The following is a 20,620-nucleotide window of genomic DNA, read 5'->3' on the forward strand; positions in this document are numbered from 1 at the left end:
CCCTAATCTGCTGCCCCTAACACCGCCGACCCCTATATTATATTTATTAACCCCTAATCTGCCCCCCACAACGTCGCCGCCAGCTACCTACAATAATTAACCCCTAATCTGCCGAGCGGACCGCACCGCTACTATAATAAAGTTATTAACCCCTAATCCGCCTCACACCCGCCTCAATAACCCTATAATAAATAGTATTAACCCCTAATCTGCCCTCCCTAACATCGCCAACACCTAACTTCAAGTATTAACCCCTAATCTGCCGATCGGAGCTCACCGATACTCTCATACATTTTTTAACCCCTAAAGCTAATTCTAACCCTAACCCTAACACCCCCCTAAGTTAAATATAATTTTATTCTAACGAAATAAATTAACTCTTATTAAATAAATTATTCCTATTTAAAGCTAAATACTTACCTGTAAAATAAACCCGAATATAGCTACAATATAACGAATAATTATATTGTAGCTATTTTAGCATTAATATTTATTTTACAGGCAACTTTGTATTTATTTTAACCAGGTACAATAGCTATTAAATAGTTAATAACTATTTAATAGCTAAAATAGTTAAAATAATTACAAAATTACCTGTAAAATAAATCCTAACCTAAGTTACAATTAAACCTAACACTACACTATCAATAAATAAATTAAATAAAATACATACAATTATCTACAATTAAACCTAACACTACACTATCAATAAATTAATTAAATAAACTACCTACAATTACCTACAATTAAACCTAACACTACACTATCAATAAAATAATTAAATAAAATACCTACAAATAAATACAATTAAATAAACTAACTAAAGTACAAAAAATAAAAAAGAACTAAGTTATAAAAACATTAGAAAAATATTACAACAATTTTAAACTAATTACACCTACTCTAAGCCCCCTAATAAAATAACAAAGACCCCCAAAATAAAAAAATGCCCTACCCTATTCTAAAATAAAAAAGTTCAAAGCTCTTTTACCTTACCAGCCCTGAAAAGGGCCCTTTGCGGGGCATGCCCCAAAGAATTCAGCTCTTTTGCCTGTAAAAAAAAAACATACAATACCCCCCCCAACATTACAACCCACCACCCACATACCCCTAATCTAACCCAAACCCCCCTTAAATAAACCTAACACTAAGCCCCTGAAGATCTCCCTACCTTGTCTTCACCTCACGGGTCCTGATCTGTCCAGAAGAGGGTCCAAAGTCTTGATCCAAGCCCAAGCGGGGCTGAAGAGTGACGTCCATCCTCGGGCTGAAGTCTGGATCCAAGCGGCGGCTGAAGAACTCCATCATCGGGCTGAAGTCGGAAGTCCATCATCGGGATGAAGTCTTCTATCAAGCCGCATCTTCAATCTTCTTTCTTCCGGAGCGTAGCGGAGCCATCTTCTTCCAAGCCGACGCGGAACATCCTCTTCAACCGACGCCTACTAGCCGAATGACGGTTCCTTTAAATGACATCATCCAAGATGGCGTCCCTCGAATTCCGATTGGCTGATAGGATTCTATCAGCCAATCGGAATCAAGGTAGGAATATTCTGATTAGCTGATGGAATCAGCCAATCAGATTCCAGTTCAATCCGATTGGCTGATTGGATCAGCCAATCAGATTGAGCTCGCATTCTATTGGCTGTTCCGATCAGCCAATAGAATGCGAGCTCAATCTGATTGGCTGATCCAATCCTACCTTAATTCCGATTGGCTGATAGAATCCTATCAGCCAATCGGAATTCGAGGGACGCCATCTTGGATGACGTCATTTAAAGGAACCGTCATTCGGCTAGTAGGCGTCGGTTGAAGAGGATGTTCCGCATCAGCTTGGAAGAAGATGGCTCCGCTACGCTCCGGAAGAAAGAAGATTGAAGATGCGGCATGATAGAAGACTTCATCCCGATGATGGACTTCCGACTTCAGCCCGATGATGGAGTTCTTCAGCCGCCGCTTGGATCCAGACTTCAGCCCGAGGATGGACGTCACTCTTCAGCCCCCCCCTTTGGGCTTGGATCAAGACTTCGGACCCTCTTCTGGACAGATCGGGACCCGGTGAGGTGAAGACAAGGTAGGGAGATCTTCAGGGGCTTAGTGTTAGGTTTATTTAAGGAGGGGTTGGGTTAGATTAGGGGTATGTGGGTGGTGGGTTGTAATGTTGGGGGTGGTATTGTATGTTTTTTTTACAGGCAAAAGAGCTGAATTCTTTGGGGCATGCCCCGCAAAGGACACTTTTCAGGGCTGGTAAGGTAAAAGAGCTTTGAACTTTTTTAATTTAGAATAGGGTAGGGCATTTTTTTATTTTGGGGGTCTTTGTTATTTTATTAGGGGGCTTAGAGTAGGTGTAATTAGTTTAAAATTGTTGTAATATTTTTCTAATGTTTGTAAATATTTTTTTATTTTTTGTAACTTAGTTCTTTTTTATTTTTTGTACTTTAGTTAGTTTATTTAATTGTATTTATTTGTAAGTATTTTATTTAATTAATTTATTGATAGTGTAGTGTTAGGTTTAATTGTAGGTAATTGTAGGTATTGTATTTAATTAATTTAGGTTAGGTTTAATTTTAACTTAGGTTAGGATTTATTTTACAGGTAATTTTGTAATTATTTTAACTATTTTAGCTATTAAATAGTTCTTAACTATTTAATAGCTATTGTACCTGGTTAAAATAAATACAAAGTTGCCTGTAAAATAAATATTAATCCTAAAATAGCTATAATATAATTATAATTTATATTGTAGCTATATTCGGGTTTATTTTACAGGTAAGTATTTAGCTTTAAATAGGAATAATTTATTTAATAAGAGTTAATTTATTTCATTAGAATAAAATTATATTTAACTTAGGGGGGTGTTAGGGTTAGGGTTAGACTTAGCTTTAGGGGTTAATCCATTTATTACAGTAGCGTGGAGATTCTGTCGGCAGATTATGGGTTAATAATTGAAGTTAGGTGTCGGTGATGTTAGGGAGGGCAGATTAGGGGTTAATACTATTTATTATAGGGTTAGTGAGGCTGGAGTGAGGTGGATTAGGGGTTAATAACTTTATTATAGTAGCGGTGCGGTCCGCTCGGCAGATTAGGGGTTAATAAGTGTAGGCAGGTGGAGGCGACGTTGTGGGGGGCAGATTAGGGGTTAATAAATATAATATAGGGGTCGGCGGTGTTAGGGGCAGCAGATTAGGGGTACATAGGGATAATGTAGGTAGCGGCGGTTTACGGAGCGGCAGATTAGGGGTAAAAAAAAATATGCAGGTGTCAGCGATAGCGGGGGCGGCAGATTAGGGGTTAATAAGTGTAAGGTTAGGGGTGTTTAGACTCGAGGTTCATGTTAGAGTGTTAGGTGCAGACGTGTTTCCCCATAGAAAACAATGGGGCTGCGTTAGGAGCTGAACGCTGCTTTTTTGCAGGTGTTAGGTTTTTTTTCAGCTCAAACTGCCCCATTGTTTTCTATGGGGGAATCGTGCACAAGCACGTTTTTGAAGCTGGCCGCGTCCGTAAGCACCGCTGGTATCTAGAGTTGCAGTGGTGTTAAATTATGCTCTACGCTCCCTTTTTGGAGCCTAACGCACTGAAAACCCAGCCATTCTGTGAACTCTAAATACCAGCGGTATTTAAAAGGTGCGGGGGAAAAAAAGCACGCGTAGCTAACGCACCCCTTTGGCCGCAGAACTCTAAATCTAGGTGTCAGGAACCGCACTTCATGCAGGGACTGGAGTCAAACCACATGCAGTCACGTGCACCACCAAAAACCTGTGACTGAAGGCATGTACTGCAGTTATTGGCTACAATTTTGTCACATGACAATGTGGTAAAGAAGACACAAATACGAATTTAAAAAAAAAACAGTGCAGCGAAGCGTGCTGGGGGGCAATGCAGGACAGACACAGCACTCACCCCGGGATAGTTGGGGGGGTATGTAATAAGATGATCAGGGTCACAGGAGCACAAGTTTGTCACCTATCTGCATGGTGGTCAGCCGCAGCTCCTCTGTGACAAGTTTCTTCATATGAGCAGTCAGGACAGGATCTGCGTTGGCTCCGCCTCCCAGAGTTCCTGAATCCCGTGCTGCCTTTCTGTTGCATGTGACCACACAACTGAAAATGACCCTGCTCTGAAAGCCCGCACGGGTAAAGCCAGTCAAACATTTTAAATAACAGACAAGACAAATAAAATATTGTAATCTGACACAAGGCTTTCCACTGGTGCCCCTCTGGGTGCGCTTTATCCCCCACTCACAGACACAGCCCTGATCATAACACAACATTTAAATTAAAAAAAAGTTTTTTTTTCAAGTTGTAAATTTGCGCCCCCCTACAGAAGTGCTCTAAGGCGGCTTCTGCCTTTATGCAAGCGCCGGCCCCCTAGACTGCCTCTATGCAAGCGCCGGCCCTATGTCTGACGGTTTGCTCTGGGTATGTGCTGGCACAGTCACTTTATTTATTATGGAGTCTTGAGACAGTTTGGTAAAATCCCATAATAATTACAGCAAAACAAGTGTGAACTCAGCACTAATGATGCTTATTGGCTGTTTTTTCCCCATACAGATAAGTGTTAAAAAAAAGAAATGGAAGAATAACTGCTCACAGAGCTCTTACTCTTATGCACTGGTGAGCTGAAGAAGAAATTGTGGAGCAGAATATCTTCCTCTTTAGATGATCATGTGATATGTTCTAGTCATCTTTTTACAAGTATGTATGTAAGCTTAAAGGATAAAAAGTAACAATTGGGGACATGCAGGAACCCTGCTCGGTTAGACATATTAAACATGAAATTCAAACAAACTTATCCTAGATAATTGAACGTACAATTAGTACATAAAAGAATATCCATATATAGAGTCAAAGTTCCCCTCTCTAGAGATAAACAAGTAGATTCTAGTCTAAGGGGAGTTTATATTCCTGTGAAATGGGAGGTGTGGTAGCGGAAATAGTCTGCCTAGTTTGAACCCTGGTGAGGGCTCTGTAAATGGGGGGGGGGGGGGGAGGTGAACTAACATAAAATATCCACCATTGAAAAATATATAAGTGATTAGGTATAACACAGTATAAGAGTTAAAAATAAGTGTTAATTGCTCTAAGCATGATATTATTTCATTAACTTTCCTCAAGGTACGTACCCTAGGATATTATAGGTTACATAGCTCTGGATATCCCATATAACCGAGATCCCACCTTCCATGCTATGAGATCTTGCCATAAAACTTTGCTAAACTAGGTAATTTAATCTTACTGCTAACCTGCGGGAGTATGGAGTCTCGCAAGTAGTATGTCATTCGACCACAGTGTAAATTAACCATGTTAGTAAGATCCGCTTCCCTACATAGCCCTTCTTCTTACTGTATATAAGAGTATATCTTAAGTTGGCATGTTCGTGGGTTAACCTCCCATTATGTGAGCTCCCCCATGAACCTGGCCACTGGTCCAAAAGGAGAAGCCATAAGTAATAATGATACATAAAGATATAATGACAATGTATACTCATCCTCGATGAGGGCCCCCTCAAACCCCCAGACAGGACAGACACATATAAATGGTTTAACAGTATCATTAAACCCCACATTCCTTACGGTTGAGATATGACTGCTGTAGTATCTGTTTCTCATACGCTTATATAAGTGCCTCTCCCGGGGCTACCCACTAACCCACAGGAAAGATATTAAGACAAGATGTCTACAGCCAATATTATAAAAGCCAAAAGCCAACTACACATAAAAAAGTAAGAAGCGAGCCAAGGTAACATGAAGGTCCCATTGCATTGTTATGAGGAATGTGTTTAAAAGTCACAAGATCGGGGGGCGGAGCCAAGCCGTGCAGGGACATGGCCGCACATTAGAAAGGCTCCATGTCAGACTTTACTCTTAGCCTCTTTTGCCAAGTCAGGAAATAGCCCCAGAAGGTGTAAATGGTTGTCGGAGGCTGACTTGTCAACGGGCCACCTGGAATACCAGCCCTTCTTAACAACGTGAGCATTTGAGGACCGCCGGATTACCGCGGCACTTACAGGGAAGCAGCCCTACAACTGAGTCTCCAACTTAGATGGTCCGGGTGCTCTAGCCGGACACTAGCACCAAAACAGACCGAGGAGGTCAAGACACTGCCCCAAGCTTGCGCTCCTTTTGTGAGTAGGAGCTAAAACTAACTCCCGGATCACCTCGGAGACTGCAGGAGGCGGCGCCATTACAGGCCAGCTGAGCCGCGATAACGGTTTTACCTAACAGCCCTCCCTGGGGACCGCTCAACGCTCGATCAGGGGAAGTTGAGGTACTGACCCTAGTTAATGCCATAGGTGTCTGGAGCTAACAGAGACAGCCTTCCCTATATTAATCTTTCCAGCCGCCACTTGTGATACACGCTTCCCACGTGGCCAGTCCTTACACTCTGCTCTATCGGGCACACACAAAATAGGCCTCTCTCCCGTGCAAGTAACCATGAGGTCCTCATCTCCTGGGTCTGGCTGGCCCATACCGGACTATTTGCATTTAACATAGCAACAAAGAGGAACAATAATATACTGCAGGCTTCATAAGCTCCACAATCAGCCAGTTTCAGCTAGCACAGCCTGTGCTACGCTAATCCCTCATTACTTCTCCCTGCAAACTAGACCACCACACCCTCTGCCCGTTAACAGGATACACTGCTAATTACCGCCATCACATCACTCCTAAAGGAGGCAGCTTCTCACTGCATAAATCCCACCAGCAGGGGACACGGAACCACTATGACCCCTAAAAAAGGGCAAAAATCAGACAAACCCTCCAAGGCATCAACCCAGACTCCTTCAGTTTCGTCCTTCTTTCAGTCTACTGACACAACATCGATGGCTACAGGGGGAACACCCGACCCACCGGGTCCACCATGCCCATTAGAGTCTGCAAACAGCCACCAAGACCCTCTACAGGCCATACAGGAGAGACTAGCTACCTTACCTTCCAAATCAGACTTAGAATCGCTTAAATAATTTATTAAAGAAGAGATGAGAGACTTGAAGAGAGACCTGAATGAGATGGGGGCACGTTTGGAATGCTTAGAAGAGGGCCAAGAGACCCTGAATAATTTGGTCAGCTCCAACACGCAACAAATCTCTATCCAGGACTCCATGGTACAGTCCCTTCAAGACAAAGTAGAGGACTTGGATAACCGCGGCCGCAGAAATAATTTAAGATTCCGCGGTATCCCAGAAGACGTATCTCCTGAACAACTTAAAAATTATATTATCGGCCTAGCCCACCATCTATCCCCTAACTCCCCACTGTTGCTAGCTGAAGACCTGGATAGGGCACATAGAGCGCTACGCCCTCTACCTAAACCACCATTACCTCCACGAGATGTTATTGTTAGATTCCTACGCTTCACTACCAAAGATACCATCTGGCAGGCAGCTAGGACACGACAGTCTATATCTTACCAGGGTCACTCCCTCCAGATATATCAGGACCTCAGCCCTTACACGATCCAAAGGCGCAAGGAGGTCAAGTTCATCACAAGTGCTCTACAGGAACATCGCGTCAAGTATCGCTGGGGATTTCCCTTTAGTTTAATAATCAATCACAACGGCTCACAAATAATTTATAAAGACTATAACGACCTCGAACACTTATCTAGATCTCTCAATATTCCATTCAACACTCCAGCTGATGCAAATGTCATCTCGCCCTCTGTATCAACAGAGCCAGGACCCTCACGCCCATTGGAACAGAGACCCCAGTGGCAAAGGGCTCAGCCAAAGAGAAGAAAAGTGGACAATATGCCATCAAGAGACGGAGCACCGCCGCTATGAAATAATACCTCTACCAAGTCTCATCATTGTTTTCTGCCCGGTACACTCTGAGAACCGGAATGGACCCAAGCCAGCCGCACAAGATGTGATGCACATTTGCACCTTCGCAAACCAATGTTTTCTTTTTATCTCAACTACTACGGCAGTAGCGGATATCAGAAGGTTGGACCCACATTGGTAATGTATAGCCTTCTAACATGATTTCTCTTAATTTGCTCAGATTACAGACTGTCTAACCCACACAAGGACACAAGTTATACCTATAGCTTTCTCTTTATGCTTCTTGTTCAATATGATTTATGTATATTTTCATATCTAAGATGGACTACTGTGGTTAGACTTCACTTAATGGTTCACTGAACTTTATATCACTTGTTGTTTTTTGTTACATGGCAATTTCACCTACTGTTTATATTGTTCAACTACCCATGCATGTATTTTTACAAATTGTTGTTGTAATGTATTTACCTAGAAGCCCTCCTAGCTTACTTGGCCCCCCCTCAGGTGGATTCCGGGTGGTCCCTTACGGTAGACTATGCTACTAAATGTTTTATACCCCTTCCCATACGGGGTCTTAAACGGTATCCGTTACCCTTTTGGTGGGTCCCGTTTTCCCCTAGCTGATAACTATGGCCAGGAGATTCCCTGTTAGACAGTTAAGTAATAAACTAAGACATCTTCTTGTACTGACAGGATTGGATGCACAACTACATAAGTCTTACCTGCCCCTAATTGTTTGGAGTTAGACATCCCCCAGAAATGAGCCCTCTTAAAACTACACCTAAACAATAACTCCATTCCCGGGAAATTTAAACTATGATGTAGCCCTCCTAGACCCACCACTTATCCAGAATACTTTATGTATCTACCACCTGAAGCAATATAAATCTTATACTATGATACATCCCTGATATTATCAGATTACATTCTAACCTAAGAGTTTATTAGGCTATATTCTTCCCCCCTAGTAAGGTGTACAGCGGAATAATTTGTACACTTATTACAAAAGTTATTGTAATCATTATGTTTGATGAATGTCAATGTGTATTGTTTGAATTTTCAGGCTTTGTTTTTTATAACTCTTTCCTTAATTTAATTTTTTGTCCAGTCTCGGGAGGTTTTTCCCCTCTCTTGAATCAAAACGACACCAAGTTTTTTTTTAATAGTGACCTCAATTACACTCTAACAAATGAATAACCCACCTACTAAAATTAGGTTTCTTTCCCATAATACTAAAGGCCTCAACAGCCCACATAAAAGGTCAATGGCCCTAAGAGACTATAGGAGACATAGGGGCGACATCCTTTTTATTCAGGAGACCCACTTTAGAAGGGGATCTGAACCCAAAGCTAGCTTTCAGAAATTTGGAAAGAGTTTTTTCTCCTCTCACACCTCTAAACATAATGGAGTGGGGATCCTAGTACATAGAAATCTACCTTTCACGGTGACATCTACCCATAAAGACAAGGAGGGAAGATACATAATATTAGTGGGATTTCTCTATCATAAACCCATTACACTGGTGAATCTGTACGCTCCCAACACGAACCCCGCCCCCTTCTTTCACCAACTCTGCAGCAAGGTCCTGGAGGTAGCCAGGGGCAGCTTGATTCTAGGAGGTGACTTCAATCTAGCATTTGACCCAGCTCTAGACTGTTCGACAGGCACATCCTCTACACCCAACAAGACACTAAGACACATTACACAATCCCTCTCATATCTAGCACTGCATGACTCGTGGCGCCTCCAGCACCCCAACGACAAAGACTTTACCTTTTACTCTAACCCCCACCAACTATACACGAGAATAGATTATATTTTTGCAGACATCTCTAGTCTTTCTTCCATTGCATCTACTAACATAAGTCCTATAACATGGTCAGACCACGCTATAATTAGCTGCCAGTTCTACTGGCGTCCCACAGATCCCTCAGCCTCTACTTGGCGATTTGATGACTCTCTCCTCAGAGACCCCCAGATACTCCTACAGGTACAAAAGACAATGATTGACTATTTTCAAAGAAACGACATCCCTGAGACTGACATACATAATATACGGAACGCTCACAAATGCGTACTTCGGGGAGAACTCATTGCGATTAATGCAGCTAAACGTTAACAACAACTTATCTATTTGAACTCACTCCTAGATGATATTGCTAAACTTCAGGCCATACATAAAACGCACCCCACAGATAAATCCCTCTCCGACAGTATCACACATAAAAGAAACCAGCTTCGCTTACTCCTGGGCACTGAAGCTAAGAATAAAGCCCTGTACCTTAGGAAAATTTATTATGAAGGAGCGAATAAACAAGGCAGGATGTTGGCCCGATAGCTCAAGAAAAGAACGAACAAACAATATATAATGGGTATACGGGACTCCGAGGGGGCTCTGAAATCCACTACCACAGAAATCACACAAGCTTTTAGGGACTTCTGCGATAATCTCTATAACCTCAGGCGTGGTGTAGCAGACCCCCACCCAGACGACATAGCGGCCTATCTCAACGACATAAACCTCCCCAAACTGACCACTGAACAGAGAGACGAGTTAGACGCTCCATACTCAGAGGAGGAACTCCTCGACGCTTTGTCTTCCCTCCCTTCTGGGAAAGCTCCGGGCCCGGATGGGTTTGGGAACTCCTATTACACGCAATTTAAGGAAATACTATCCCCCTACCTACTCAAATATTACAAAAGCATAGATGACTTTGGAGCATTCTCGCCAACATCACTTCAAGCACACATTGCTATAATCCCTAAGCCCAACAAATCCCCTGACTTAATAACCAACTACCGCCCGATCTCACTCATTAATACTGACGTAAAAATCTATGCAAAAATAATAACGACCCACCTCAACCGCCTCCTCCCTACCCTCATACATAATGATCAAGTGGGCTTTGTCCCCGGGCGCGAGGCAAGGGACAACACCGTCCGAAATATACATTTAATCTGGCAAGTCGTCAATAAAAATATCCCTACTACACTAATTTCAACAGACGCCGAAATGGCCTTTGACCGGGTAAATTGGTCTTACTTAAGAGCTTCCCTAGAGGCCTTCGGAATAGGAACGACCACCCTAAAACGGATATTTGCTTTATATACCTCACCCAGTGCCCGTATTATAGTCAACGGCTCCCTTTCCTCACCTATAGATATAAAAAACGGCACACGCCAAGGTTGCCCTCTCTCACCCCTTCTGTTCGCCCTCTTTATTGAAACTTTTGCCTCAAAGGTTAGAAACACTCCTGAAATTCGGGGTATCACAGTGGGGGGAGACGTATATAAACTATCACTTTTCGCCGATGACATCCTTTTTACCCTTACCGAACCAGAATCATCAATCCCCCTGCTATTGACAGAACTCACCACATTTCATAAACTTACAGACTTTCTGGTAAATCAAACTAAGTCTGAGATCCTGGCTCTCGGACTCTCTGAGCGCTCCATAAGAACTATCAAGCACAGTTGCCCACTAAAGTGGTGCGCAGGTGCTCTTAAATACCTAGGCATCTACCTCCCTAAAAATTACGACAGCTTGTTTCGGGAAAACTACTTACCCATTAAAACAGCAATTATGCGCGATCTATCATCCTGGGGCTCAAATAAACTTTCATGGTGGGGCAGGATCAACACTATAAAAATGAACATCTTCCCAAGACTCCTATATATAATGGGAGCGGTGCCGGTGCCTCTGCCCCCCAAATACCTTTCCCAGGTACAGAGTTTAATTAGCACTTTTGTCTGGAAAAAAATACCTCCAAGAATCAACAAAACTACCATGTCTTTATTACGAGAACATGGAGGCCTAGGCCTACCAGACTTGGACAAATATAGGGTCTCCATATTTATACAAAGAATCCTGGACTGGGGGGTTGCTGGGGGGCGGAGGAGATGGGTCCGCCTTGAGGAACAAATAAACCCTGATTTCCCGCTTGCTTCTCTCTGTTGGAGCCCTGACTTCCACGCGAGAATAAAAGCGCTCCCTAACCCGATCACTAGAGAGACCGTTGCCGTCTGGGATCGGGCTACCCGACAATACCCTTGCCTCTCTTCCAACCTGAGCCCTTTGACTTCTCTGCTCCACAACTCCGATTTCTCATTAAAATCGCTGATGGGTCCTCACCCCCAGGTCCCTCCTAACGGTAACATACTAATATTCAATGTTACGACAAACGACGCCCTATGTACCTAAGAGCAGTTAATTGACAAGGGTTACGACTGGGCACGTAACTGGTTTTCCTACAGAAGACTCCAAAACTATATCAACACCCACACTCATAAAAATAACATGACCCGATCCCCCACTAACATTGAGAAACTTTTCCTCTCAAACTCACCAATACAACACTCTCTCTCTGCCATCTACAAAATTATCCTCCAGCCTTTACCAGGCAATCTGCCATATTCCATTGAAATGTGGGAGAGGGAGCTGGGTGTGATCATCCTCCCGCAAACAGCAGTTAATATTTTCCTCAACACTAAAAAATCCTCTATCTCAGCATCTGTTTTAGAAACCAATTACAAAATCCTACACTGCTGGTACCTAACCCCTCGTAAAATGCACCGGCTATACCCTAGCACTAACAATAGATGCTGGAGATGTGGTCATGTGGGTAGCGACATGGGCCACATGTGGTGATGGTGCTCTCGCCTGAACCACTTTTGGTACAAGGTAATAGACGAGGTCGGGAAAATATTACATATGCAGATACCTCCTGACCCCCTAATATGGCTTCTGAACAAGCCTGTCAGGCTACCGCTAAAGTCCCTCCTGCCCCTATTTCGGATATTCACAAATAGTGTTAAAACACTGATAGCCAGATACTGGAAAGTTAAAGATGTTCCTTCCTTGGGAATGTGGAGGGCTAGGGTCTCTGAACTATTGGAGCTGGAAGAATATTCTGCTTATAAGAAAGGGAACACAGAAAACTTTATAGCCATACAAGCTATTTGGGACGAATACAATAGAGCCCCTGATGTCTCCTCTTAGGCGAATATGTGATTATGGGAAACCACTTGACTCATAGGTTACTATAGCTTAAGAAAGCTATTTTTCAACTGTCACTATAAATTGACCCCCGAGACTGGACATATCCCCTATCCCCTTCTGCTATCTCGTTATTTACTGTAACTGTTTTTGATTATACCTAGTTATTACCTGTTCAAATGAAAAGTTTGAATCTGTGCCTTTTTATGTGAAATGTGAACGCATCTACAACTGCTTATTATATGGAAATGATGTGAATTGCGCACAGTTTCTACAATAATAAAAAGAATTTAAATAAAAAAGTCACAAGATCAGTCTCAGTAAAACTTCATACCTTAAGGTGGTGGAATGACCCAGGCTATATAGTTGAATATGAGATAAACCTAGTGTCAAACACTTGGTAGTAGAGGTCCATAACATGTAATGGGTAATATTGATATATATATACGTTATGAAATAGTGCAAGAAAACACTCACTACGGATATGAGATATACTGTGCTCTACTAATAACCTCTAAGTAGGTGATGAAAAATGTTAACAAAACAAAACAGGACAGCTGCACTCAGATACTTATTGTAAAAGAAACAGGTGCTACCTAGAGAATAATATTTTCACAAACATAGCAAGAAAGTGGATTCCCCAAAATGAGGGGTTTCCAAAAGTCTAGGCTAAATCAGCACAACTGTTAATAATAAAAACTCAAGAAACATAAGTGTCAAAAATTAAAAATATCCTTTAATAAATCACACAATTCACAAACATACCACATTCATGCATGGGATCCCAGTAATAATAAAAGTCAATGGGCTGAGAACAAACTTCTGGTGCACCAGGGCGAACTGGATATACATATATACGTTAACCAGTGGTATTAAATATTTGTAATCCACAAAGGAGATAGTTCCATATCTTTAAAGTCCCCAAAGTGCCGCTCAGCCGAACTAGCCGGACCAAACCCTCGACCCAGAACAGTGATCAAATCACCTTCAAAGCATACCTTTAAAAGCTGTGCGTGTATATGTTATTCACAGGTGCAGGAGCTGTCATATCCTTCTTAACCACATTTGGTAAACAGTCAAGTCTTGCTACTTTGAAAATAACTAAAGCATGATTGACAAGTATGGCAACGAATCAATGAACGACCGGCAAATACTATGCACCAATAAAAGGATACTCTAATTTAGGTGACGTCAGCACCCGGAAGAAGCTCCACGCTGCACTATGGGAAGGAGTGAAACGAGCGTTCAGACTCGTCGGTGCTTTGCAGCCTCTTTCTGTTACCGCAGCATTGGATCCCGGCTAGCCCCGACCTGCCCTGTAAGACCGCGCTCCATTTAATCATTGAAGATTCTGCCGTTGGCACTACGAACACAGGTAGTACTGTTTACCAAATGTGGTTAAGAAGGATATGACAGCTCCTGCACCTGTGAATAACATATACACGCATGGCTTTTAAAGGTATGCTTTGAAGGTGATTTGATCACTGTTCTGGGTCGAGGGTTTAGTCCGGCTAGTTCGGCTGAGCGGCACTTTGGGGACTTTAAAGATATGGAACTATCTCCTTTGTGGATTACAAATATTTAATACCACTGGTTAACGTATATATATCCAGTTCGCCCTGGTGCACCAGAAGTTTGTTCTCAGCCCATTGACTTTTATTATTACTGGGATCCCATGCATGAATGTGGTATGTTTGTGAATTGTGTGATTTATTAAAGGATATTTTTAATTTTTGACACTTATGTTTCTTGAGTTTTTATTATTAACAGTTGTGCTGATTTAGCCTAGACTTTTGGAAACCCCTCATTTTGGGGAATCCACTTTCTTGCTATGTTTGTGAAAATATTATTCTCTAGGTAGCACCTGTTTCTTTTACAATAAGTATCTGAGTGCAGCTGTCCTGTTTTGTTTTGTTTACTATATTTAGTCAGCTCCGAATAAGAGTTTTATTACCTTGGAGTTTCTAAGCTAGCACCTTACTAAAATATATTTAAATGCTCTAATTGTTTATGTATTAAAATAAAAAATCGTTACTCTTTTAGAATACATTTGTATCTATTAGATTCCATTTTGTTTTTTAAAAAAATGGCATTTAAATTATCAGATGAACGTTTGTCTACTGATATTAATGAAGCCTTTACTCTAACGGGGGATGTGCAAATAGAGGGGGAAGATGATCTTATACACAATGTTGTCTCTGCATTTAAATTGTATAAAAAAAGACTCACTAAATATGTAAAAATTAAATGGGAACATCAGAGTCTCACCAATTATCTTAAAATGGAGATAATTCCAAGAGGCCTAAGAATTCACTTAGACCCTGGCATTAACCTCCGAGGTGTTGACGCAGACAATGACTTTGTAGTTAAATGGAACAAAATATTATCGAAATGTTCACTTGACTTAATTGCATTAATTATTGAGGAAGATGGGAAAAAATTGTAGAACTGTAAAAAAGATGTATGAGTGTCTACAGAAATTTGAAAGTGACTCCTCTTTTGAAAAACTTAATAAGGCGACACAAAAACTTATAGAAAAATTACATAGTGACTTAAAATCACGAAAAAGGAGAAAACTGATAAGAGATCAGGAAGACTATAGGAGAATAAAATATATATATATAGGAATAGGATTAATACAAGGAATTTTTACGATTCAGGTACTGATAATTCTGACATGGATTCAGATGGTGAAAATAAGAACAGTAATGATAACTCACAGATGCACCCTTTAGGCGTAGGACCAGACGAGGTGGGAGGAGGAGACACAGGTGCACAAACTCAAAGCAGGAGAGGAGGGAGAGGGAGGGAGAACAGACGCAATCAAGGTCAATATATGATGACCAGAAACAGGACGAGATTCAACTAAAAGGAATGACTAGTTCACTCCTGGGCCCCCCCTTCCCCACAAAAAATGGGTATTGTTAACCTTTCCTCCTTCCCTTTGAATAATGCGCATGTTAAGGTATTGGAATAAGGCCTAAGTTTCTGTCCATCTAATAACTTAGATTTGTTTGAAGTAACCAAAGACCTTCACCTTTTTGCGAGAAAATTAGCCCTGAAAAAGATCATGACACCAAAAGTTCAAATTAACCTAACATGCAATAAAGAAAGAGATGCCCTTGACTGTTTAGAAACTCTACTTTATGAGCAGAGTACGCAGAATATTGACATACTTCCAAAAACAGATTTGAAGAAAAAATCTACCTACATGCCCTCTTTTTCCTCCATCCCTAACATTTCAATCTTTGTACAAAATGTATCTCGAGAGTTGGCACAAATTAAGAATACAAAGGTTGTGAATGATAACCTTACTAAGGCAGAACGCAAGGCTTTAAAAGAACTGACCAATCATCAGGAACTGGTCATAAAGCCTGCGGATAAGGGCGGCAACGTCGTTATCCTAAGCCATGAGTATTACATTAAGGAGGCAAGACGGCAGTTGTTAGATATAACCCAGTATGAAAAATCCTCACTTGAAGATTTTCATAAGTCACATAACGAACTATTATTTATGTTGAATGATGCTCGAAGGAATAACCTGATCACAGGTCAGGAATTCACTTTTCTATTCAATCACAAACCAAAAGTACCAGTATATTACTGGATTCCAAAATTACATAAGTCGATCCATAAACCTCCGGGCCGCCCAATCATTTCTGGGATTGGGGGCCCTACAGAGGGTATTAGTAATTATGTTGACACATTTTTGCAACCGTTCGTGAAGGATTTGCGCACATTCGTGCAAGATTCAACTGATGTAATTAAAAAATTGGATGGGATTAATGTTACTGATGAAACCATGCTGGTCTCTTTGGATGTTGAATCCCTTTACTCTTCTATTCCACACTCTATTGGGCTTGAGACATGTGAACACTTTCTCAATACAAGAGGAATGGGGTACAAAAAACACACTGATTTTGTAATACAATTATTGAAATTTATTCTGGAAAACAATAGATTTTTGTTTGATGGAAAATGTTATAGACAGAAACGAGGAACAGCCATGGGAGCTACATGTGCACCAACTTATGCATGCCTACATCTCGGCGGATGGGAGGATCAGATTGTTTTTAGTGAACATGCTGAGATAGTTGATGCACATGTAGCCCTGTGGATAAGGTATGTGGACGATATCCTCCTATTATGGGATGGTAGTGAATCTGACTTGCTCCAATTTGTAACTTTACTTAACTCAAATGACAAAAATATTTTTCTTACATGTAATTATAATTACAATTCAATTGATTTTTTGGACTTGAAAATAAGTAAAAAGGAAGGGAGAATAGTAACTGAAGTTTTTCGCAAGCCAACTGCAACTAACAATTTACTCTTAGGATTGAGCCATCATCCTGAAAATTTGAAGCGAGGTATACCTTATGGGCAATTTCTGCGCTTGCGCCGAATTTGCTCTGAAGATCACGTTTTCAAAAAACAGGCAAAAGAGATGATGACTCGTTTTCTTGAAAGAGGCTACTCAAAGAGATGTGTAAAAAGAGCATTATTTAGAGCATCACAGCAGTAGAAAGGATCTCCTTTACCAAAACAAACAAAACAAAAAGGAAGAGAATAAGATCAGATTCATCACCAAATATAACACACATTGGGGTAAGGTAAGATCTATCTTAGGGAAAAACTGGCACCTTTTGACTAATGACAATACACTCCATGAATATGTGGGTGATTACCCACTTATGACTGCGAGAAGGCCTAATAATCTAAAAGACATCCTTGTCAAGAGTGAATTTAATAAAGTCCCTACAGTTAACTGGCTAGAACAAGCTGCCCATAAAGTAGTTGGAAGCTCACCCTGTAGCCATTGTGTATGCTGCCAGTTTATGTGTAAAACTAAGACATTCTGTACTAATACAGGGATTACATATAAGATCAATTCCTTTATTAATTGCTCTACTAAAGGAGTAATATACCTCCTCTTCTGTTCGTGTAAAAAGTTTTATGTAGGAAAAACTTTTAGAGCGCTACGATCTCGCATTACTGAACATAGAGATGACATTAAGTACTGTGATGTAGACAGCCCAGTTGCAAGACATTTTGCACAGTTTCATGGATCTAAAACTGATGGTCTCCAATTTATTGGTATAGAGTCTGTTAAGTTAAGTATCCGTGGAGGGGATATTGACACGATTTTATTACAAAAAGAGACAAGATGGATGTATAGATTAATTACATTATCACCAAATGGACTTAATGAGAAGTTGGAATTTGCTTCCTTTTTGGTCTGAAACCCCCTCTGTTTGCACATTGACCAGTTAAATATTTTGGAATCTATTTGAATATAATTGTTGTATACATCCTTTCTAGTAAATAGCAGTATAAATATTAAGGTAAATTGAGGATAGCTTTCCTTTCGTGGTTAGTAAAAATTGTACATACTCATGCACAAAGTTATATTATATATATAAAAAATATTGCACGATTTAAAAGCAATTTGAATTAAAAGAAATATTTTGAAATAAATAAAGATTAATGTTTGGTTTTAATTATGGTTGTTTGCGCATATTGTGAATGGTCGTATGAATGTTTTGCTTTTTTGTATCTCTTTTATGGCATTAAGTTGGGTATACTTCACGTAACGAATGTTGAAGTTGGACACAAAGTATTTGTAACAAACATTACGCTTTGAAATGCTACACTTATCAGATTAGTCAAGTCTTGCTACTTTGAAAATAACTAAAGCATGATTGACAAGTATGGCAACGAATCAATGAACGACCGGCAAATACTATGCACCAATAAAAGGATACTCTAATTTAGGTGACGTCAGCACCCGGAAGAAGCTCCACGCTGCACTATGTGAAGGAGTGAAACGAGCGTTCAGACTCGTCAGTGCTTTGCAGCCTCTTTCTGTTACCGCAGCATTGGATCCCGGCTAGCCCCGACCTGCCCTGTAAGACCGTGCTCCATTTAAGCATTGAAGATTCTGCCGTTGGCACTACGAACACAGGTAGTACTGTTTACCAAATGTGGTTAAGAAGGATATGACAGCTCCTGCACTTGTGAATAACATATACACGCACAGCTTTTAAAGGTATGCTTTGAAGGTGATTTGATCACTGTTCTGGGTCGAGGGTTTGGTCCGGCTAGTTCGGCTGAGCGGCACTTTGGGGACTTTAAAGATATGGAACTATCTCCTTTGTGGATTACAAATATTTAATACCACTGGTTAACGTATATATATCCAGTTCGCCCTGGTGCACCAGAAGTTTGTTCTCAGCCCATTGACTTTTATTATTACTGGGATCCCATGCATGAATGTGGTATGTTTGTGAATTGTGTAATTTATTAAAGGATATTTTTACTTTTTGACACTTATGTTTCTTGAGTTTTTATTATTAACAGTTGTGCTGATTTAGCCTAGACTTTTGGAAACCCCTCATTTTGGGGAATCCACTTTCTTGCTATGTTTGTGAAAAGATGAAAAATGTTAGCTTTAGTGGCCGTTTAACACTAACAAGAGAAATGTCATAGCAATGTATAAGGGTAAGTAATCATGTACAGCCTGCTAACAAGCAAAAAAGAAGCAAAAAAAAATAAAAACAGAAGCAGGCTGCTATTTTATTAGCAATGTTGGTTCCATGAAACTTGAGAACGCTGAAAAGACATGTTCCTCTGCTACTCATTTATCCAATCCCAGTCACAATGCTAGTAACAACATGAGAGGCCCCTTCCCATACCTCCAACAATTTCTGCAGTACAGGGTATCCTGTTGACGAAGGTTGGGTTGTACAAGGACACAACAAGGAGCAAAGGAGCGGGTCCATCTTAGTTGAAAGTTTACAAGGGGCCAAGGCTCTGTTCAACAGGGAACCCCTATCCTCCACTACATCTGCAAATATATCAGAGCCCAGACCCGCCGCCACCGCCACCTCTAAGTCTCCTAGAGCGGGAGTCGGCCATATTGCGTCTTCTCCAGGGGCTATGTCTGCAAGGCTGTCTCTCATAACTACTCTCTTGTAGGTCAGAGGAGCAGGTATCCCCAATTCAGGAGCGTTGCTCTCACTGACGAGCACAATCAGCTGCCCTGCATTGCAGTCCGGTAAGTCTCCGCCCTGATCCTGGTCCACACATTCGGCTGCACTGAAGCCCCTTGCGATCAATAGCCGCAACTCACGAAAGTGAGAGTCCATCAGGGTAAGTATTTCCATGTCACTCAGAGCTAACGCCATGATCCCAGGGCGGGTGGTTATCTTACTTTTAAGTCTTAGGTGCCGGGTATTTTATCGGCTTTACACAGAACTCTATGGTTGCGGGGCCGTGACATAAGCACAGTTCCGGATTGACAGAGGCCTCACGCTTAACAGTTTATCCGGGCCTCAGATCAAATGCGCTAAAGGGTGAGACTAACATGCTATTGTGATCGTTGAAGCTTCACACATCAGCCCTACAGCAAGATCTTGTACTCCAAGGCAGATTAGGGTACAATATTTCTAAAGGCCCTCGGTATATTGTAGGAGCTTCAGTATAATGCGGCCATCATGGTCGGCTGTTGGCTCCGCCCCGCCCATGTTTTTTTAACGTATTGCTCAAAGTTGAGATAGAATCTTTGAATTTAAAATATTTTATTAGCAAATAAATCTTTGTGCTAATAATATTTTTTTAATTATTAATAAAAAGATGTAAAATCTAAGTCATGTGGGCAGACCAGGTTCCCAGGCAGGGAAACTTGTCTGCAGTTTTTTTGTGTGGGGCAAGGCACCATCTGCTGCCAGAATTTAAGACTACACAGGCAGGAGCTAATCTGCACTGCAATCAGTGGCGGCTGGTGAAGTTTTAGAATGGGGGTGCACAAGACCCTGCCCCTTTTAGAAAGCCACGCCCCTTTGA

The sequence above is a fragment of the Bombina bombina genome, chromosome 4, assembly GCF_027579735.1.
Source record: "Bombina bombina isolate aBomBom1 chromosome 4, aBomBom1.pri, whole genome shotgun sequence".
Classification (NCBI taxonomy): Eukaryota; Metazoa; Chordata; class Amphibia; order Anura; family Bombinatoridae; genus Bombina; species Bombina bombina.